The 22,858-nt window shown below is 45.0% G+C and overlaps 1 pseudogene across 1 annotated transcript; it reads right to left on the reverse strand.

Annotated features, from left to right (window-relative positions):
- Positions 1–518: 518 nt before the first annotated feature.
- Positions 519–18,605, reverse strand: LOC117074221 (annotated as a pseudogene). Its single transcript, XR_004433529.1, has 6 exons — positions 18,431–18,605; positions 4,156–4,291; positions 3,889–3,949; positions 2,094–3,211; positions 1,513–1,749; positions 519–1,288 (listed from the first exon to the last, which is right to left on the reverse strand). The product of XR_004433529.1 is annotated as a zinc finger protein 439-like (transcript).
- Positions 18,606–22,858: the final 4,253 nt, after the last annotated feature.

A 22,858-nucleotide genomic window follows, 5' to 3' on the forward strand; every position in this document is an offset into this window, starting at 1 on the left:
CTCAGAGGTACATGAGATAACTATTGGTATTATGAGTGAATAAAAAATTAGGGTTGAGGCTGGGCACGATGGCTCATGTCTGTAATCCCAGCATTTTGGGAGGCCGAGGCGGGGCAAACCATGAGGTCTGGAGTTCGAGACCAACCAGACCAATATGGTGAAACCCCATCTCTAATACAAAATACAAAAAATCAGCCTGGCATGGTGGTGCACGCCTGTAGTCCCAGCTACTCAGGAGACTGATGCAAGAGAATCGCTTGAAACCTAGAGGCAGACGTGGCAGCAACCTGAGATCATGCCACTGCACTCCAGCCTGGGCGACAGAGTGAGATTCTTTCTGGAAAAAAAAAAAGAAGAAATAAAGAAAGAAGGAAAGATTGATTAGAGTTAGATAAAGTACCTAAGTATGAAAAGTATGAAAAGTAAAATTTCTGAAAAAAAAAAAGATGCCTGGCATTTTATCCACATGGTTATACTGACTCACAATGTCCAAGTAATAACAATTTAACAGTATAAGGTTGATCTAATACATGACACCAATGGGGTATTATAGCTTCTTAATTATTTAAAAAGAATAACATTTGTTAGTATGCAGTTATTATAAACAGTTAATTGTTTACATTCATTATGTGTATTCAAAGAATCTTGTCAGGTCTGAATGCTTTCCCATACTGCTTACATTCATAGGGTTTCTCTCGAGTGTGAGTCCTTCCATGGATTTGAAGGTGTGAGGCTGATCTGAAGGCTTTCCACATTGCTTACATTCACAGGGCTTCTCTCCAATGTGAGTTCTTTCATGATACTGAAGGGAACTAGAAGAAATGAAGGCTTTCCCACACTGCATACACTCATAGGGTTTCTCTCCTGTGTGAGTCCTTTCATAATATTGAAAAGAAGTGGAAGAAATAAAGGCTTTCACACATTGCTTACATTGATAGGGTTTCTCCCTAGTGTGAGTTCATGATATTGAAGAGAACTGGAAGAAGTGAAAACTTTGCCACATTGCTTACCTTCATAGGGTTTCCTTCCAGTGTGAGTCTTTTCATGTCTATGAAAGGAAGTAGGCAAGCTGAATGCTTTCCTGTATTCTTTACATTCATAGGGTTTCTCTCCAGTGTGTGTTTTGCATGTATTCAAAGGATCTTGGCAGATGTGAATGCTTTCCCACAACGCTTACATTCATAGGGCTTCTCTCCTCTGTGCATCCTTTCATGTATTTGCAAAGAAGAGAAATTATGGAACACTTTTCCACATTCCTTACATTCATAGGGTTTCTCTCCAGTGTGTCCTTTTATGAATTCAAATATTTTTGACAGATCTGAAGGCTTTCCCACATTGCTTACATTCATAGGGTTTCTCTCCAGTGTGAGTCCTACCATGCTTTCAAAGGTGTGAGGTAGATATGAAGGCTTTCCCACATTGCTTATACTCACAGGGGTCCTCTCCAGTATAAGTCCTTTCATGATACTGAAAGGAAGTGAAAGGAAAAAAAGGCTTTACCAAATTGCTTACATTCGTCGAGTTTCTCTCCAGTGTAAGATTTTTCATGTATTTGAAATGACTTGGCAGAATAAAAGCCTTTCCCACATATCTTACATTTATAAGGTCTTTCTACAGAGTGCATTCTTATGTGTGCTTGTGTCCTTTCATGAATTTGACGGTTCCTGGCAGATCTGAAGGGTTTCCTACATTCCTTCCATTCATACGGTTTCTCTCCATTGTGCGTCCTACCATGCATTCGAAGGTGTGGGGCACATCTGAAGGTTTTCCCTTATTGGTTACACTCACAGGGTTTCTCTTCAGGGTGACTCCTACCATGCATTTGAAGGACTGAGGCAGCTCTGAAGGCTATCCCACATTGCTTGCATTTATATGGCCTCTTTCCAGTGTGAGTCCTTTCATGATATCGAAAGGAACTGGAACTAATGAACATTGCTTGCATTCATAGAGTTTCTCTCCAGTGTGAGTTTTTTCATGTCTTTGAAACGATTTGGAACAATAAAAGCCTTTCCCACATATCTTACATTTATAACATCTTTCTCCCGAGTGTATTCTTATGTGTGTTTGTGTCCTTTCATGACTTTGAAGGTTATTCACATATCTGAAGGCTTTCCCACATTCCTTACATTCATAGGGTTTCTCTCCAGTGTGAGTCCTACTATGCACTCGAAGGTGTGAGGCAGATCTGAAGGCTTTCCCACATTGGTTACACTCATAGGGTTTCTCTCCAGTGTGAGTCCTTTCATGATATCGAAGGGAACTGGAATGAGGGAAGGCTTTACCACATTGCATGCATTTATAGGGTTTCTCTCCACTGTGAATTTTTTCATGTCTTTGAAATGAATTCGCAGAACAAAAGCCTTTCCCACATATCTTACATTCATAAGGTCTTTCTCCAGAGTGCATTCTTATGTGTGTTTGAAAACTTGTAAGAGAGGATAATGCTTTCCCACACTGCTTACATTCATAAAGTTTTTTCCTAGAGTGGATCCTTTCATGTATACGAACGTAACGGGGACACGTGAATGCTTTCCCACATTCCTTACACTGATAAGGCTTCTCTCCCGTGTGACTCCTTTCATGTCTACGATAGGATCTGGGACTATGAAATGCTTTCCCACATTCCTGATATTCATTAGGCTTCTCCCCAGTGTGAGTTCTTTTATGTATTCGAAGGGTAGAAGAATAACTGAAGGATTTACCGCATTGTTTACATTCATATGGTTTCTCTCCAGTGTGAGTTCTTTCATGGATAAGATATAATCTGAGACAATGGAAGGTTTTCCCGCAAAACTTACATTTATAAGGTCCATCCCCTTTGTGTATCACCATGTGTCTTTGAATGCTTGAATAGAAAACAAAGGTTTTTCCACATTCTTTAGAAGCATAGGGTTTCTCCCCAGTGCGATCCCTTTCTTGTGTTCTAAAGGAGGGGCGATATCTGAAGGCTTTTTTAGGTTGTTGACACTTACATGGCTTCGGTCCATATTCCTGATACTCATATGCCTTGTGTCCAATGTCACCTCTGATGTTCATATTAAAAGATGAGTTACCTATGCCAACTTCTCCACACACAAAGCTGTCACATGATTTTACTTCAGGAGAAGTTTGCTTCTCCTGGAAGTTCAGCCTGTCTTGTGGAACCTGGGTAAAAGTTTCTTCACAATGACTGTCTTCTTTAATTTCATTGACTTTCTCTTCTATGAGACTCCTGTAAAACATGAGAAGCACATTATGAAGGGTTTGTTTATAAGTAATTTTATATTCATCAACAAGTATTGCACTTGCATTTTTAACTCTGTCCATCAAAGTATAGGCTTTCTGCCCTGGCTGAATTTTTGAAGGTGACTGGACATATTCTACAAGATGAGCCAGCCATACCTATTGTTTTAAAAAATATTCATAAGGGGCTTAATACTATTCCTATGTAAACTATTTTATAATTACTAAATACTCTATGTCATTTTTCTTTTGTTTCAGGGTCTAGTCCTGTTGCCCACGCTGGAGTGCAGTGATATCATCATAGCTTACTGCAGCCTTAACTGGCTCAAGTGAACCTCCTGCCTCAGTCTCCTGAGTAGCTGGGACTACAGACCACAATGCCCAGCTCATTTTTTGCTGTTGTTGACTTGTGGTCTTGTTATCCTGCCCAGGCTGTTCTTGAACTGCTGGCCTCAATCTATCCTCCTATCTCCACTTCTCAAAGGACTAGGATTACAGGATTGAGTCCACAGCCTAGGCCACATTTACATATATGTTTTTTGATCACATATTCTAAAAATAAATGAATTTGATCCTGGACTTAAGTTCTTTTACTTATTTTTAATATATTGTCATATTCTAAGATTGTCTAGAGAGACACTGCTTTGTCTTATAAGTACAAATTACCTGAAGTTTCTCCTGGGGTTTTGGTACTCATATTCAATGTTCTGGTCTTTCCAACTTTTTCCTAAAATACAGACACACAAAAATAGTCCTGAGGCATTATAAAATTGTGAAAAAATTATTAGATTCTATGCCCATGATTTACTGTAGCCATACCTCATTTATTCATCAAAGTATTTCCTGTGTATGTTCTAAATCACTCAACAGCATTGATAAGCTAGAAACCCTGGTTCACTAATGGAATGAGGGAAGGAATATTGTCATCCTTACCTATAGAGGTCAGGTTCCTGAAAGTTTCCAGCATCACTTCCCTGTAGAGATTCCTCTGGGAAATATCCAGCAAAGCCCACTCCTCCTGGGTGAAGTTCACAGCCACATCCTCAAAGGCCACTGGGTCCTGAAACATCTCACATGTGTAGAAGAGGATGGGTGAGAGTGACAGCACTGGGGGCCTAGACTCTATTCTCAAGAAGTTCTCAGGATGCTGTGGACTCCAAACATTTATTCCCTGCTTTGCTCATCAGATCCCTTTCTCCCTGTGTATACTTACCTTCTTCCATAAAGCAACTTTTTTTTTTTTTTTTTGGAGACAGATTTTTCACTCTTGTTGCCAAGGCTGCAGTGCAACGTCGTGATGCTGGCTCACTGCTGGGGTACAAGCACTTCTTATTCCTCAGCCTCCTGAGTAGCTAAGATTACAGGCATGTGCCACCATACCCAGCTAAGTTTGTATTTTTACTAGAGACAGGGTTTCTCAATGTTGGTCAGGCTGCCGACCTCAGGTGATCTGCCTGCCTCAGCCTCCCAAAGTGCTGGGATTATAGGCGTGAGCCACCATGCCCGGCCAGCAATTGTTTTTTTTCAAGACAGCGTCTCGTTCTGTTACCCAGGCTGGAGTGTAGTGGCACCATATTGGCTCACTACAACGTCTTACTCCTGGGTTCATGCGATTCTCATGCCTCAGCCTCCTGAGTAGTTGAGACCACAGGCATGTGCCACCACACCTGGCTAGTTCAAAAAGTAATTGTGATGCTAGAACTGAACAAGGGGTAAAGCCACAGCTGAATAGGAAAATGTGTGTATTCACTGAACTCAGGGAGAAAAGTGAGCTGCCTGGCTGTCCCTAATGTTTCTTTGGACTGTGGGTCTGCACCACCTGTCATAATAGAGTCCTGTGAATTCATATGCAGAACAAAGTTAACATTAGCAGTCCTGAGGCCGTGTATCCTTGAAAATGCCTGTTCCCAAAGTCTAATCTTTGATGATATTGTCAGAGGAAGCAGATAGCTAGCAATGAGCACAAGGGGGAGCCCCTGGGAAATCTCACACCCCCAGGGACCACCTGAAACAGGCATGCTAGATATAAGCAGAGAGTAGGGGAATCACCTAGGTAGAAAGAAACTTCCATTATGATCTCCAGGAATCATTCACTTTGCAGTTATCCTGCCAGAATGTAGCTAGATAGATGCTGACAGGGCAAAGGGGACATTCCTAAAAAAAAACCTGGCACTGTATGTACACAAGAGGGCAAACAAGAAACTCCTAAGAGATACCCAGGTGTAAGAAGCACAGATTTACCCACTATACGACCTTCCTGAGGTGGCAGTAATGAGCAATGCAGCCACCCACATATCCATTGACGGCTGAATGGAAAAACAAAATGTGGTAAGCATATACACAAAATGGGATATTATTTACTCTTAGAAAATGACATCTTAGCTGGGCATGGTGGCTCACACCTGTAATCCCAGCACTTTGGAACGCCGAGGTGGGCAGATAGCCTGAGGGTCGGAGTTTGAGATCAGCCTGACCAGCATGGAGAAACCCCATCTCTACTAAAAATACAACATTACCTGGGTGTGGTGGCACGTGCCTGTAAACCCAGCTACTCAGGAGGCCGAGGCAGGAGAATTGTTTGAACCTGGGAGGTAGAGGTTGCGGTGAGCCAAGATTGTACCATTGCACTCCAGCCTGGGCAACAAGAGTGAAACTCCGACTCAAAAAAAAAAAAAAAAAGGGAAAAAGAAAATAACATCTTGGCCTGTACTACAACATTCATGAAATCTTAGGATAATTGAAAAAAGCAAAATACAATAGAATTCATCTTAGAGAACTTACATAGATTTGTCAAACTATCTCAACTGTACATGTAAAATTTCTTAAGCCGATAAGTTTTATATTTTCTTTTAAGATAAGTAATGATAAAAAATCACAGTAGCAGCCAGGCACAGTGGCTCATGCCTATAATTCCAGCACTTTGGGAGGTTGAGGCGGGCGGATCACCTGAGGTCAGCAGTTTGAGACCAGTGTGGCCAACATGGTGGAACTCCATCTCTAAAAAAATACAAAAATTAGCCAGGCGTGGTGGCACATGCCTGTAGTCCCAGTTACTTGAGAGGCTGATGCAGGAGAATAATTTGAACCTGGGAGGTGGAGGTTGCAGTGAGCCGAGATCATGCCACTGCACTCCAGCCAGGGCGACACAGTGAGTCTCTATCTTAAGACAAACAAACAAAACGCCAAGAGAATGTCCTAACAGAGGCAGAAAAGGCATCTGACAAGCCTTAACCAATTTATGCCTAATGTTCCATTTTTGGAACACTAAGCATGTGGGAGTTATTTATATCCTACTGCTCAAGGTCATGGCCAAAGTCTGATTTTTCACACGTCTGCAATTCAAAAAAGTGCAACCTCCAGCATAAATGTATTAATATCTCCTGATCATTAGAAACGTTGAATAAACTAAATATACAAGAGAAGATTCCATAAGATGACAAGAGAGGCACTAGGAACACAGAAAAACCTACTATAAAGACATGTATTAAAAATGCAAACCCGGGCCGGGCGCGGTGGCTCAAGCCTGTAATCCCAGCACTTTGGGAGGCCGAGACGGGCGGATCACGAGGTCAGGAGATCGAGACCATCCTGGCTAACACAGTGAAACCCCGTCTCTACTAAAAAATACAAAAAACTAGCCGGGCGTGGTGGTGGGCGCCTGTAGTCCCAGCTGCTCGGGAGGCTGAGGCAGGAGAATGGCGTGAACCGGGAGGCGGAGCTTGCAGTGAGCTGAGATCCGGCCACTGCACTCCAGCCTGGGGCCACAGAGCGAGACTCCGTCTCAAAAAAAAAAAAAAAAAAAAAAAAAAAAAAAAATGCAAACCCGGAGGCCAAAGCGGACAGATCAATCGAGCCCTGCAGTTTGAGACCAGCCTGGGCAACATAAGGAGACTCCGTCTCTATAATAAAATAAAAAATTAGGCATGGTGGCACAAAACAAATGGTATTGAAACACCTGAATTAGCAAAAGCAAAGAAATGAATTAGACACAGAACTGCACCTTTTACAAAACTATTTCCTAATGAATCATTTACTTACATGGAAAACGCAAAACTCACAACTTCTTTCACACTTGTGAAAACCAAGACAACCTTGGATTTGCCAATAAGGTTTCACACACAACACAAAAAACATGATCTGTGAATGAGAAAATCAATAAATTGGACTTCATTGAAAACAAAAATGTTTTGGAAAAGACTGTTAACAGAATAAAAAGACAGGTGGCAGACTGGGACAAAATATTTGCAGAACACCTATCTGATCAAGAACTGGTACCCAAAAGGTATGAAGGACTCCTAAAATTCTAAAACAACAAACAAAAAAAAAGCAACCAATCAAAAAATAAGCGGCCGGGCGCGGTGGCCAAGCCTGTAATCCCAGCACTTTGGGAGGCCGAGACGGGCGGATCACGAGGTCAGGAGATCGAGACCATCCTGGCTAACACGGTGAAACCCCGTCTCTACTAAAAAATACAAAAAAAAATTAGCGGGCGAGGTGGCGGGCGCCTGTAGTCCCAGCTGCTCGGGAGGCTGAGACAGGAGAATGGCGTAAACCCGGGAGACGGAGCTTGCAGTGAGTGAGATCCGGCCACAGCACTCCAGCCTGGGCGGTGGAGCGAGACTCCGTCTCAAAAAAAAAAAAAAAATAAGCAAAAGGTCGGGCACAGTGGCCAATGCCTTAATCCCACCATTTTGGGAGGCAGAGATGGGTGGATCACCGAGGTCAGGAGTTTGAGACCAGCCTGACTAACATGGTGAAACCTCGTCTCTAGTAAAAATACAAAAATTAGTTGGGCCCGGTGGTGTGAGCCTGTAATCCCAGCTACTCAGGAGGCTGAGGCAGGAGAATCGCTGGGACCTGGAAGACAGGTTGCAGTGAGTCAAGATCACACCACTGCCCTCCAGCCTGTGTGACAGAACCAGACTCAGTCTCAAAAAAAAAAAAAAAAAAAGCCCAAATTTTCCAAATATATCTCCCCCTAAAGAATGTAATTATGGCAAACAAACATATGACAGGATGCTCTACATTACATGTTATTAAAGAGCAAATGAAAACAGGCTGGGTGGAGTGGCTCACACCTGTAATCCAGCCCTTTGGGAAGCTGAGGTGGATGGATCACCTGAGCTTAAAAGTTTGAGACCAGCCTGGCCAACATGGCCAAACCCTGTCTCTAGCAATAATACAAACAGCGGCCATACGTGGCCAGCATACACCTGTAATCCCAGCTACTCGGGAGGCTGAGTAAGGAGAATCGCTTGAACTCGGGAGGCAGAGGCTGCAGTGAGCTGAGATCGCGCCATTGTATTCCTGTCTGGGCAACAAGAAGGAAATTCTGGCCAGGCGCGGTGGCTCACACCTGTAATCCTAGCACTTTGGGAGGCCGAGGTGGGCGGATCACAAGGTCAGGAGATCGAGACCATCCTGGCTAACAAGGTGAAACCCCGTCTCTACTAAAAATACCAAAAATTAGCCGGGCGTGGTGGCGGGCGGCAGGAGAATGGCGTGAGCCCGGGAGGCGGAGCTTGCAGTGAGCCGAGATCGCGCCACTGCACTCCAGCCTGGGCGACAGAGCAAGACTCCATTTCCAAAAAAAAAAAAAAGAACGAAACTCCGTCTCCAAAGAAAAAAAAAATTGGAAAACAACAATGAAGCAACAGCAAATACCTGGTGGAGTAGCTAAAATCCAAAACATTGACACTTCCTAATGCCAGTGACAGTGAACTCTCCTTCACTATGGATGTGAATGGAAAATTCTACAGCCGATTTGGAAGACAGTCTGCGGAGCTCTGAAGAAAATAAGCGTGGTCTTACTGATTCAGTAGTCTCATTCCTACCTATTGACCTAAACGAAGTGAAAACTGATGTCCACACAAAAGTCCTCCCACAAACATTTTTAGCAGCTACTCATAACTGCCAAAAACTAGACTCAAACAAGGTGAGTCTTTAAAAATAATAATAATAATAATAGACAAGGTCTCACACTGTATCTACCAGGCTGGTCTCTAACTCCTGGCCTTAAGCAATCTTCTCACCTCAGTCTCCCACGTGCTGGGAACTCAGGGATGAGGCATCACACCAGGCTCAAGATGAATCTTTCAACAGGTGAATAAACAAACAAACCATGGTAACATCTGTACAATAGAATGTTACTCAGTGATGAAAGAAAATAGTGGCCCTGGCCCGGCGCGGTGGCTCCCACCTGTAATCCCAGCACTTTGGGAGGCCATGGCGGGTGGATCACCTGAGGTCAGGAGTTCGAGACCAGTCTCAACATGGAGAAACCCCGTCTCTACTAAAAATACAAAATTAGCCGGGTGTGGTGGCACACGCCTGTGATCCCAGCTACTCGGGAGGCTGAGGCAGGAGAATCGCTTGAACCCGGGAGGCAGAGGTTGTGGTGAGCCAAGATCATGCTATTGCACTCCAGCCTGGGCAACAAGAGTGAAACTCCATCTCAAAAAAAAAAAAAAGAAAAAAGAAAAAAAAAAATGAGTGGCTGGACATGGTGGCTCACAAGTGGAATTCAGGCACTTTGGGAAGCTGAGGTGGGAGGATCACCTGAGCTGGGAGTTTTAGACACTGTCTTTAACAAAACAAACATCTTTAGATAAATAAAGAAAAGTAAAAAATAAATGAGTTGTCAAGCAACAAAGATATTTAGAGACCTTCAATGCATATTTTTACATGAAAGAAGCAAGTCTGAAATGGCCACTTACAGCATCATTCCAAATATGTGATATTCTGGAAAATAAAAAACTCTAGAGGCAGGAACATCATCATTTGTTACCAGGGATAAACAGGGATGGCAAAAGAGTGAGGGGAGAGGTATGATTAGAAGGAGCACAGGGGATTTTGAGGGCAGTGAAACGCTTCTGTATAAGACTGTGTTGGTGTGATACATGTACTGTGATGGTGGATACATGACACATGCAGTTGTCTTAAACTACAGAACAAAAGAGTGAACTTTAATGTAAAAGATGGACTTTAGGTAATAACAGCATTGGCTTCTTCAATTTTCATCATGTTCACATGTAATGTATTCTTGCTTCAGTTGTAGGATACACTACACAAAGTCAATATGGTTTCTTTGGTTTAAAACTTTTTTTTTTTGAAACAGGGTCTTCCTATGTTGCCTAGGCTGGCCTCCAACACTGGAGTTCAAGCCATCCTCCTGCTTCGGCCTCCCTAAGTGGTAGGATTACAGGTATGAGGCACAGCATCAGCCAGTCAAGATGTTTAAAATACGGGGAACTATGAGCCTGGAAGAAAAATGCGGGAACTCTGTGGAGTATCTGCTCAATGTTTTGGGTAAACAACCACTGTCCTAAATAATAAAATCAACTAAATAAGAAAGTGAATTAATTATCATTCCGTATAAGGTTCCATATAACTGAGTTAAAACAAAATCTGATATAAAAGATCACATATTGGTTATCATTTGCATAAAAAACATGCAAAAATAAAACATACTGATGAGGATGCGTACCCAGGTTGTGAAAGTATAAGGAAAAGTAAGGCAATTATCTTACCATTCCCAATACTGGCTCCATCATTATTATTTGAATTCATTGTGCAATTCTTTTATGTATTTATTGTATATGTAACAGTTTCAGTAAGTTTCTAGAATGCACACTCTATACAGAAACAAATCTCAGTGAATTTTAATTATCAGCCACAATCTGTTGAATATAATTTTTAAAAGACAAAATACCCTATTAAAACTAATTTTTTTCTTGTTCCTTTTCCTTTATTTTTTTTGAAACAGGGTCTCATTCTGCTTCCCAGGCTGGAGTGTAGTGGTGCAATCATAGCTCACTGCATCCTCGAACTCTCAGACTCAACAGATCCTTCTACCTCAGCCTCCTGAGTAGCTGGGACTGCAGGCACACATCACAGTGACGAGGTGATTTTTTGTATAGGCAAAGCTTGCCATGTTGCTGACACTAGAATAATCTCTTTATTTATTTATTTATTTTTTTGAGATGGAGTGCAATGGCGCAGTCTTGGCTCAGTGCAACCTTGGCCTCCCGGGTTCAAGTAATTCTCCTGCCTCAGCCTCCCGACTAGCTGGGATTACAGGCATGCGCCACCAGGCCTGGCTAATTTTGCATTTTTAGTAGAGACAGGGTTTCTCCATGTTCATCAGGCTGATCTCCAACTCCTGACCTCAGGTGATCCGCCCACCTCTGCTTCCCAAATATTGGGATTACAGGCATGAGCCATCATGCCCAGCCACTAATTTCTATTAAAACTAATTTTCTTGAAGTCCAAAAAAGTCTCAGGAAGGATATATAAAATGATTCTTATGTAAAAAGTCTACACTGAAAAACATCAATATAAAATGAAATAAATGGAAAAATGTCATGTGTCCTTAAAAGGAGATTAAATAGCACTATGATGTAACCTTTCTGAAATATGACTACAGTTATATTTTATTCCATGAAATGTACAAGGCAGTTTGTTTTGTTCACTAAAATTAAGAAAAAACTACTTCTAAAAACTGAAATACAAGACAATGACTAAGAATAACCAAGATGCTCTACAGAATATGGTTGGGGGGTGTTATGGTGTGAATATTTGCATCCCTCCAAAAAAATCACACATTAATAACCTACCCCCCAATATAGTATTAGAAGTTGACATCTCTGAAAAGTCATTAGGATTAGATGACAGCATTAAGAGTCGATCCTTTCTGAATGAGATTAGTGCTCTTATAAGAAGACACAGGAGAGCCGGCTTCCTCTCTTTTCTGTCATGTGAAGAAACCACAAAAAGATGACCATCTGCAAACCAGGAAGCGGGCCCTTACCGGACACTAGATCTGCCAGCTCCCTGAACGTGGACTTACAACCTCAAGAACTGCCAGAAATAAATGTTTATTCTTTAAGTCACCCAGTCTATAGTAATTTGATACAGCAGCCCAAGATAACTAAGATAGAGAGGCAATACACCGACCCACTAAACACCATAGCTTTGAATTCTATACTAGTTAAGAGAAAATGATATTATCAGAGAGATGGAAAGATAGGCCAATGGAAAACAGCAAATTGTGAAACCAGGGCATCTAGTTTTTTTTGTTTGTTTTTTTTTTTTTTTAACCGGAGTTTCACTCTTAGTGCCCAGGCTGGAGGGCAATGGTGTGATCTCGGCTCACTACAACCTCCACCTCCCAGGTTCACATGATTCTCCTGTTTCAGCCAACCGAGTAGCTGGGATTACAGCCATGCACCACCACGCTTGGCTAATTTTGTACCTTTAGTAGTGACGGGGTTTCACCACATTGGTCAGGCTGATCTTGAACTCCTGACCTCGGGTGTTCCTCCCGCCTCAGCCTCCCAAAGTGCTGGGATTACAGGCGTGAGCCACCGCGCCCAGTCTGGGCATCTGTTTAAGGTAATGTGAAACTATGACAAACCAGGTGTTGCCAGCCAATGATACAAGTGGTGAACACTTAACAGAAAAAGCAGGGACAAATGGTTCTCTACCAGAGAATAATCAATCTGCTACCCATCATCTCCATATACAATAATTTAATTCATTCTAGAGCTGCCGGATATGGTGAGTTCTTATAATTACATATTACCTTAGCATGCATTTTCTTTACGGATTTAACTTTTTCAGAAGAAAACTTTATCCAAACTCAACAGAGTTTCTAATTCTCCACCTCCTCCCAGTTCCTCCATGGGGTCAACTCACATATATTTCTTTTTTTTTTTTTTTGAGACGGAGTCTCGCTCTGTCGCCCGGGCTGGAGTGCAGTGGCCAGATCTCAGCTCACTGCAAGCTCCGCCTCCAAGGTTTACGCCATTCTCCTGCCTCAGCCTCCCGAGTAGCTGGGACTACAGGCGCCCGCCACGTCGCCCGGCTAGTTCTTTGTATTTTTTAGTAGAGACGGGGTTTCACCATGTTAGCCAGGATGGTCTCGATTTCCTGACCTTGTGATCCTCCTGTCTCGGCCTCCCAAAGTGCTGGGATTACAGGCTTGAGCCACCACGCCCGGCCAACTCACATATATTTCTTACACGACTGCATTCTGGTGACCATCTCCCTGTGGGACAGCTAGATATAACCAATTTGAATTGTCTTACTAACCCTTACATCCCACATGGATGGCACAGACCAGCTTTTAATCACAGTGCGACTTCACAGAACTAGTGCCTGCTTGCTCTAAATCCACCAGAAACAACTCCCCGAGAGACACCTCCTTGGTCAATTCCCTCAACCCTGAGAAAAGCTCTGGCCCACAGGTCCCTGTCTGTCCTGCTCCCCACCTGCTGGTTGAATGTGGATCCTGGATGTTCCCCCCACTCTGTGTTGCTCTGCAGGTGTGCTGCCCTCCTCTCCTGGGATTGTGAGCAGTGCACTGTGATGTCATGGGCTTTGTTGAGTTGCCTCTTCTGTGTCTCACTGACCTACGCAATCATTCTTGGATTTGGCCCTAGTGAAAAATGTAATGTAAAGTTAATTTGAAACACTCAAGCTGCAATGTATGAACAATTCTTTACAGGGACAAGCCCACAGAGGGGCAGTGCTGGCTGGAACACAGTGATGTCTGACTCATGTGTCAGCACAGGTCACCCCATCACAAGAGACATCTCTCCACCCCCATCCTCCTCACCGAAGCGCTCAGTGACTACTTTCCACCAACACCGCACTATACCCCGCTGTGTACCCCCTTCCATATTCTGATTTGCAGGCTACTGGTCCGCCCTGCTGGGGTGGGCTTTCCTTGTCTTTTGGGGTTTTGTCTCTCTTCACAGTTGACACAATCCAGAGGACAGGAATCATCTCTCCTTTCCCTCAATAGTACCACCCAACTGGCTGACCAGCTGCGTGTCTCCAACTTATGAAAACTGGGGTTGGGAAGGAAAAGCTGAGCATCTCCAGGGGTTGGCTATCTAGATGCAGAGTATACCAGGAGTCTCCCTGCACCAGAAGGCATTCAGCTGTTCTCTTGGGAGTCCCCATTCTCCTACCTCACTCTGTTCCCGGGGAGGAGTGACCCAGGGGCTGATACTCATGAGGCCCTCCAAGAGACAGGGAAGCTGTGGGCATATTAGGTCACCCCAATTCTGCCACCCAGGACCAAGAAAACATAGGAGAGTGCACTGAAGACACAATACCCTTTGAAGTTTCCAAAGGGGAGCCTCAACCAAAAGACAATCTGATAAAATGTGTTTCCACAACAGAGGAAAGGAGAAGCATGCACATTTTGACAGGAAAGTGTCTGGTGGTGATTCTCTGAACATTTCACATGAGAGGAAAGGAGAAGTGCTCAATGACTGTTTCCCACCAACACTGCATTCTGTCCCCTGTGTACCCCCATGTATATTTTGCTTTGCAGGCTATTGCTGTACCCCGTTGGAGTGGCCTTTCCTTGTCTTTTGGGATATTTCTGTCTTCACAGTTGAGACAATTCAGAAGACAGGAATCATTTCTCCTTTTCCTCAATAGCAACATCCAACTGGCTGACGGCCATGTGTCTCCAATGAATGGAAACTGGAGTTGGGAGAGAGAAGCTGAGCACCCCAAGAACTGGTTATTTAGATGAAGAGTATACCAGGCATCTCCTCCACCATTAGTCATTCAGGGGCTCCCTCAGGAGGCCCCACTCCTCTAGGCACTGATGGCCACTAGACCCTCCAGGAGACAGGGCAGTAGTGGGGATTTTGAGTCATCCCCAGGCCGTTCTAAAACCCAAAACCTGGAAAAGATAGGAGGGTGTAGGTCTGGGCACAGTGGCTCACGTCTGTAATTCCAGCACTTTGGGAGGCCAAGTCTGGTGGATCACGAGATCAGGAGATCGAGAACATCCTTGCTAACACAGTGAAAACCCGTTTCTACTAAAAATACAAAAAATTAGCCAGGTGTGGTGGCAGGCGCCTGTAGTCCCAGCTACTTGAGAGGCTGAGGCAGGAGAATGGCATGAACCCAGGAAGTGGAGCTTGCAGTTAGCTGAGATGGTGCCACTGTACTCCAGTCTGGGCGACAGAGCGAGACTCCGATTCAAAAGAAAAAAAAAAAGGATACAAGGGTGTACTGAAGACACATCACCCTGTAAAGTTTCCAGAAAGGAACCTCGTTCCAAAGACATCCTGATAAGGTTGATAAGGTGTCTCTGTCTAGGAAAGATAAAAGGAGGAGAGGCAGAAAAGTTTTTTCGGGAAAATATCTAGTGGTTATTCTCTGCTTTCCTGTCATGTGAAATGTTCAGAAACAGCTTTTACTGCAAGCCCTTGAAGAGTTAGGCTGTTGTATGAGGGTGGAGGATTTGAGGCCCTGCATCCCATATATTTGGAAAAGGCAGGGGGAAACCACTTGCCCTGGAAAGTGTGAAAAAATGTAAATAAGAAGCAATGAGACTGAACTGTGTGTTGTATCCTAAGGTCCTATCTAAGGACACTAAAATCAAATTTAAATAAAACTCTTGAAAATTACTATAGGGAAATGAAATTTATGCTTAATCAGGCACAATCCAACAATTAACCTATGATTAAATGACTAGAAATCTTCTACCTATATAGGCTGTGTGAACAAGTAAGTCAGGCCAGGTGTGGTAGCTCACTCCTGTAATCCCAACACTTTGGAAGGCCGAGGCAGACAGATCACTTGAGGCCAGGAGTTCGAGACCAGCCTGGCCAACATGGTGAAACCCCCGCCTTTATTAATAATAAAAAAAATTAGCCAAGTGTGGTGGTACGCACCTGTAATCCCAGCTACTTGGGAGGCTGAGGCAGGAGAATTACTTTAACCCAGGAGGCAGAGGCTGCGGTGGGCCAAGATTATACCACTGCACTCCAGTCTGGGTGACAGAGTGAGACCCTGTCTCAAAAAAAAATCGAAAAACAAAAAAAACACAAGTAATTCAAAAATTTAATCTGGTAGATCTCTAAATTATCTTGAAGCAACGTGATCATGGAGTTGAGTTACGTGACACACAGCTTTCACATAGACAGCTGGAATCCTCCATTCCCTGATTACAGATTCACCTTCTTTCTTTTTTTTTTTTTTTCTGAGACAGAGTCTCGCTCTGTCGCCCAGGCTGGAGTGCAGTGGCATAATCTCAGCTCACTGCAAGCTCCGCCTCCCGGATTCCGGCCATTCTCCTGCCTCAGCCTCCCAAGTAGCTGGGACTACAGACGCCCGCCACCTCGCCCGGCTAGTTTTTTGTATTTTTTAGTAGAGACGGGGTTTCACTGTGTTAGCCAGGATGGTCTCGATCTCCTGACCTCGTGATCCGCCCGTCTCGGCCTCCCAAAGTGCTGGGATTACAGGCTTGAGCCACCGCGCCCGGCCAGATTCACCTTCTTTCTTACCTATACTGTTTTGTAAAATGTTGTAAATGACTGAAGGAAACAGGAAAGGCCCTTTCCCTCGTCACTATTTTTTTTTTAATTTAATATGATTTTTCATAATTGAGATGGGGGTCTCACTATGTTGCCCAGGTTGGTCTTGAACTCCTGAGATCAAGCCATCCACCTGCCTTGGCATCCCAAAATGCTGGGGTTCCAGGTGTGAGCCATCCCACCAGGACTGTAGTAGACTAACTTCCCTCTTGACTTCCTCACACAAAGACTTCATGCCTATCACATTGTCTTCAGCTGGAATGTTAAATTCACTCTTTTAAATTGAAAAGGAAATAAAAACCAGCTAGAAAGAAAACAAGCTCTGCAAGAAAAAAGCAAACCATAATGAATTAGGTTGTTAGCCATGTACAGTGGCTCATGCCGATAATCCCAGCAATTTTGAAGGCCAAAGAAGGAAGACTGTTAGAGGCCAGGAGCTAGAGACCAGCCTGAGCAACATATCGAGACCCCACGTCCGGAAAAAAATAAAAAATTAGCCAGGTGTGGTAGTGGGCAACTATAGTCTCAGGTACTTTGGGAGGCGGAGGTGCTTGAGCCGGGGAGGTCAAGGCTGCAGTAAGCCATAATCGCACCACTGCTCCAGCCTGGGCCACAAAACAAGACATTGTCTGAAAAATAATAATAATAATAATTAAACTGTTGTATCTCATACATCAGCCTTCTATGGAAAACGTAATCCTGTTGTATTTATTTGCCTTTTGCCTATATAAGTGTTAGGGAAGCAGGGGCCTAGGGGAGCCAGAGTAACACCAATTTAAGTTCAGCTCCATCTTGAGACTAACAAGAAACACTCCTTGCCAGTCACAACCCATGGTCATCAAATGTTTCCCATGAAGGAAACAGCCTGAAGATGCCTGCAAGTATCCTTACACTCCCACAACAACAGAATGTCCCGATGTCCCAATACCCATAACAATACGTGCTTTCAAGATAATTATAGTTCTTTTTTGTTTGTTTTGGTTTTTTTTTTTTTTTCTTTTTTTTTCTTTTTGAGACGGAATCTTGCTCTGTCGCCCAGGCTGGGGTGCAGTGGCGCGATCTCGGCTCACTGCAAGCTCCGCCTCCCGGGTTCACACCATTCTCCTGCCTCAGCCTCCCCAGTAACTGGGACTACAGGCGCCCGCCACCTCGCCCGGCTAGTTTTTTTGTATTTTTTTTAGTAGAGACGGGGTTTCACTGTGTTAGCCAGGATGGTCTCGATCTTCTGACCTCGTGATCCGCCCGCCTCGGCCTCCCAAAGTGCTGGGGTTACAGGCGTGACCCACCGCGCCCGGCCAGACCCTATTTAATTTTAAACCTTAGCCAATCGAGTTAGGTTAGATTGTGAGGTCCAACCCTAGCCAATGAGGAAAGGACACAGAAGTGCTAGGAACTGCGTTAAGGATAAAAAACCCTTCCCTACCCCGCTCGGTGTGCTCTTGCGATCATCCGTGACTGGCGCAAGCTGCACACTTATGTACAAATAAATTTGCCTTGCTGAGGAATGTTCTGCTTAGATGCTGGTTTTCTTTGTGGCATCGGGCACTTGTTTCTAACAAACCCCACACCCGAGGCGGGATCCCCCCATATCCCTCCCGTGGCCCCCGCATAATGTGGGGAGACGCGGAGCTGGGGACGCGGAGCTGCCCAGATTGGGCTCCGGGGCCGGGCAGCAGTTGCCGTGAAGGGACGGGGCAGGACGCCTGGGGTCCCGGCTGCCGGCCCAGCCTCACCCTGCGGCCGAGGGGACTCGCGTCCCAGACCCCGGAGTCGCGGCGTGGAGGCCCGGGTCCGCCTCAGCCCGCCCTGGCTGATTCCAGCCCCTCTCCCAGTCTCCCGGACGCCAGCCCCCTCACACACACCATTTCTCGGCTTCCAGGGTGTTCCGGTGTCCTCTGCGTGGCTCCCGCGACTAGTGTAGGTCACAGTGCAGGTTACAGAGCGACAGAAGCTCTGGTGGAGGGACCTGGTCCCTCTCGGAGAAAGAGCGCCGAGTTGCTGACTGAAGCCGGCGCAGCACCAGAGGAACGGACGAAGGGCGACTGTCCCCTCCCCCTTCCCCGGATGGACTGCTGACAGGGCCCCGCCCCAGCACCCGATTGGATGGGGCGCCAGGCCCCGCCTCCTCCGTCCTGAGTGACAGCAGAAGCCCTGGGTAACCGGGTCCTGCAGATCGTGTCTGACTTGTTCCGGCCACAGCGTCTCTAAGCGAGCAGCCTCTCTAAGCGAGCGCCTTCCTTGCGCTCTGGTTATCGGATATTTGCATTTCAAGGCGACTTGCTCCTTATTGTTAGAAGAGGCACTGTTAGCTTCCTCATTCAAGGAGCTGTCCCTGCTCCTTCCTTCTGCACGGGATCACAAGTGTGTGCAGGGCATTTCAGACTCAGTGTTCAATGGAGAGATACGCTTGCCTCAGAGCCAGGAGGGGAGCCCAGACCAGGCAAGAGGCATGACTGCACCATGAGAGAGAGGCAGATGTCTTTCAGGGTGCGGGAAATGGGATGAGGCATGGCCAAGGCTTCCTCACATTGCAATGGACTGCTGCAAGGTTTTCCTTGTAAGAGAGCTAACCAAGCCAGAACTTATTAAAGATTTAGAGGCTCTCAGTACTATGTATATCTATCCCTGGTGCATTGACAGTGACTGAAGACCCATTTTTCAGGACACGCTGTGTAGGACTGAGCCAGGGAACACGATATAGCACGGCACTTTTATCTCACATATAACCCCCAAGGAGCAGGGTTAACTGAAATGAAAGATTTCAGTTAACCCTGCTCAGGGGAAGCTGTAAATGAAAAATTCTGTAATAGAAATTATGACTTAGGCAGGCCGGGCTCATGCCTGTAATCCCAGCACTTTGAGAGGCTGAGGCGGGCAGATCACGGGGTCAGGAGTTCAAGACCAGCCTGGCCAACATGGTGAAACCCTGTCTCTACTAAAAATACAAAAATTAGCCAGGAATGGTGGCACACGCCTGTAATCCCAGCTACTTGAAAGGCTGAGGCAGGAGAATTGCTTGAACAGGGAGGCAGAGGTTGCAGTGAGCCAAGATCATGCCACTGCACTCCAGCCTGGGACACAGTGAGACTCCATCTCAAAAAAAAAAAAAAACAAAAAAAATGTTTTAGGCATCTTTTTTTGAGATGGGGTCTCACTCTGTCGTCCAAGCTGGAGTGCAGTGGTGTGATCACTGCTCACTACGGCCTCAACCTTCCAGGTTCAAGCAGTCCTCCCACTTCAGCCTCCTAAGTAGGTGGGACTACAGGTGTGTGCCACCATGCCTGGCTAGTTTTTTATTTTTGGAAGAGATGGGGTCTCATTCAGTTGTTCAGGTTGATCTCAAACGGCTGAACTTAAGTGATCCTCCAGCCTCAGCCTCCCAAAGTGTTGGGATTACAGGTGTGAACCCGGCCTCTTGGGCATCTTCATTGCTCCACACCTTACAACGATAAATTCAATATTCCATGAATATTGCCTGGAGAAATTAGCACAGCCATAACTTGTGATAAGGCAAATCAGGTGTTGAAATTTAAACATTCCTGGAAACTTCATTTAATAAACCTAATTTTGCTCATATGTGAAAGTACTCATACATATTCATTGTTCAGACACGGATAACCATGGCAAGAAGATGAGGTGCTATGAAAAATTATGTTGGGACAACAGGTACTATCAAGGATTCTCGTTGGCAAAGCAGGACACATGGTCAGATGATTTCTGAGGCAGTTTTGTACCTTATATAAAGGTAGAAAGTGTTGGAACTAGAAGACATCGAGCTGGAGTCAGTTGCAGAATTGATGCTTTGCTTGGTATGTGGGGAACACTCCTCAAATATTTGCATTTGGTCACAGAAGTATTCCGTGTTGTGTGAGAGCAGAGGAAAAAGACTGACTTTTTTCCCCTGCTCTTAAGTCTCAGAACAACTCAGAAATCCAGTACCCCAGACAGGATGTGTGGATGTTAAAGTCACCCTCACCGCAAGAGTGAGCTTCATTGACTTCCCCTATCCGGAAAATGGCTTCAAAGCCGTTTTCTATAAGTCCTTCTTAATATAAGATATACCAGTTGTTAGAAATAAAGATAGGACAGGTGTGGTGGCTCATACCAGTTAATCCTAGCAAATCCTAGCACTTTGGAAGGCTGAGCTAGGAGGATCGCTTAAAGGCCAGGAGTTTGAGACCAGCCTGGGCAACATAGTGGGACCCTGTCTCTACTGATAAAAGAAAAAAAGTTAAGGTAACATCATTGAATTTGATTTCATTTACGTGTTTTTTTTTGTTTGTTTTGTTTTTTGACAAGGTCTCGCTCTGTCACCCAGGCTGGAGTACAGTGGCACAAACAGAGCTCACTGCAGCCTTGATCTTCCGGACTCAAGCAATTCTCCCACCTCAGCCTCCCAAGTAGCTGGGACCACAGGTGTGCGCCACCATGCCCAGCGAATTTTTGTATTTTTTGTACAGATGGGGTTTCACCGTGTTGCCCAGGCTGCTCTCCAACTCCTGGCCGCAAGTGATCCTCCCACCTCAGCTTCCTAAAGTGCTGGGATTACAGGTGTGAGGCACTATGCCTGGCCAATTTAACTTTTCATAGATTGATTTTTAAAAAGTAATGAACCTGGCTGGGCATAGTGGCTCATGCCTGTAATCCCAGCACTTTGGGAGGCCGAGGTGGGTGGATCACCTGAAGTCGGGAGTTCGAGACCAGACCAGCCAACATGGTGAAACCCCATCTCTACTAAAAACACAAAAATTAGCTGAGTGTGGTGGTGCATGCCTGTAATCCCAGCTACTCAGGAGTCTGAAGCAGGAGAATTGCTTGAACCTGGAAGGTGGAGGTTGCAGTGAGCCGAGATTGTACCACTGCACTCCAGCCTGGGCAGTGACAAAGCGAGACTCTGTCTCAAAAAAAAAAAAGAAAAAAAGCAAGAAACCCTGTGAACCTTGATTGGATTTCCCAGATCCTAAAAAGTACAGTGTAACAAAAAACTGAATGGAAAGAAGTAGGACTAACTGAGGTGACAGGAAGAACCCTCTGTGGAGGTGACATTTGAGGTGACCTGATATAATGTATTAGCATTAAGGAAATGTTAACATGAAAATTATGGGAGACTGTTGTTTTGGACTGAGCTTCTGCACTAGGCACTTAGAAACCAGACCAAACCAAAATGGAGTCACTCATGCTAACTGCCACATCACAAAACTGAAACTTAAAGGAAGCGAATAGATCCCTATACAGATGAGTTTTTCTTTATTTTTTTTTTCCGAGACGGAGTCTTGCTCCGTCGCCCGGGCTGAAGTGCAGTGGCCGGATCTCAGCTCACTACAACCTCCGCCTCCCGGGTTTATGCCATTCTCCTGCCTCAGCCTTGCGAGTAGCTGGGACTACAGGCACCCGCCACTTCGCCCGGATAGTTTTTTTTTTTTTTTTTTTTTTTTTAGAAGAGACGGGGTTTCACCGTGTTAGCCAGGATGGTCTCGATCTCCTGACCTCGTGATCCGCCCGTCTCGGCCTCCCAAAGTGCTGGGATTACAGGCTTGAGCCACCGCGCCCGGCCTACAGATGAGTTTTTCCATCGAAAACCAGTTCAGTTTCCTGTTGGCCAGACTGATCTCGATTTGAGAAACATCAAGGCCCCTCCATAGTCTAGGCTAATAATGTCCAGGCTGTGTCCCATTCATCACCTAAACCTGCACCTCTAGTGTTCCTTACCTTCACTGGCCATCCCACCACAGTGCCCGCCTCCTGTAGAAAATCACATCTGAAGTGAAGTGGGTGACATTGTTTCTACTCTTTAACCAAACTCTCAGAGTGCACTTGGCCTTCAAGGGAGAAGGATGAGGCCGTGTTTGGTGTCAGGCACACCTAACTCTGTACTACCATTTCTTTCTTGATCTAAGTGACACTCTATAAAAACTGACAGGCAATGGGCTGGGTGCAGTAGATCATGTCTGTAATCCCAGCACTTTGGGAGGCCAAGGTGGGCGGATCACAAGGTCAGAAGTTCAAGACTAGCCTGGCCAACATGGTGAAACTCCGTCTCTACCAAAAATACAAAAATTAGCTGGGTGTAGTGGCAGTTACCTGTGATCCCAGCTACTTGGGAGGCTGAGGCAGGACAATAGCTTGAACCCAGGAGGCAGAGGTTGCAGTGAGCCAAGATCGTGCCACTGCACTCCAACCTGGGAGACAAAGTTAGACTCCATCTCAAAAAAAAAAAAAAAAAAAATTGACAAGCAATGACAGTACCTTTCACTCATGTTGATACATAATCTGGGGATGGATGTGTCGTC

The sequence above is a fragment of the Trachypithecus francoisi genome, unplaced genomic scaffold (genome assembly GCF_009764315.1).
Source record: "Trachypithecus francoisi isolate TF-2019V2 unplaced genomic scaffold, Tfra_2.0 Lachesis_group5, whole genome shotgun sequence".
Classification (NCBI taxonomy): Eukaryota; Metazoa; Chordata; class Mammalia; order Primates; family Cercopithecidae; genus Trachypithecus; species Trachypithecus francoisi.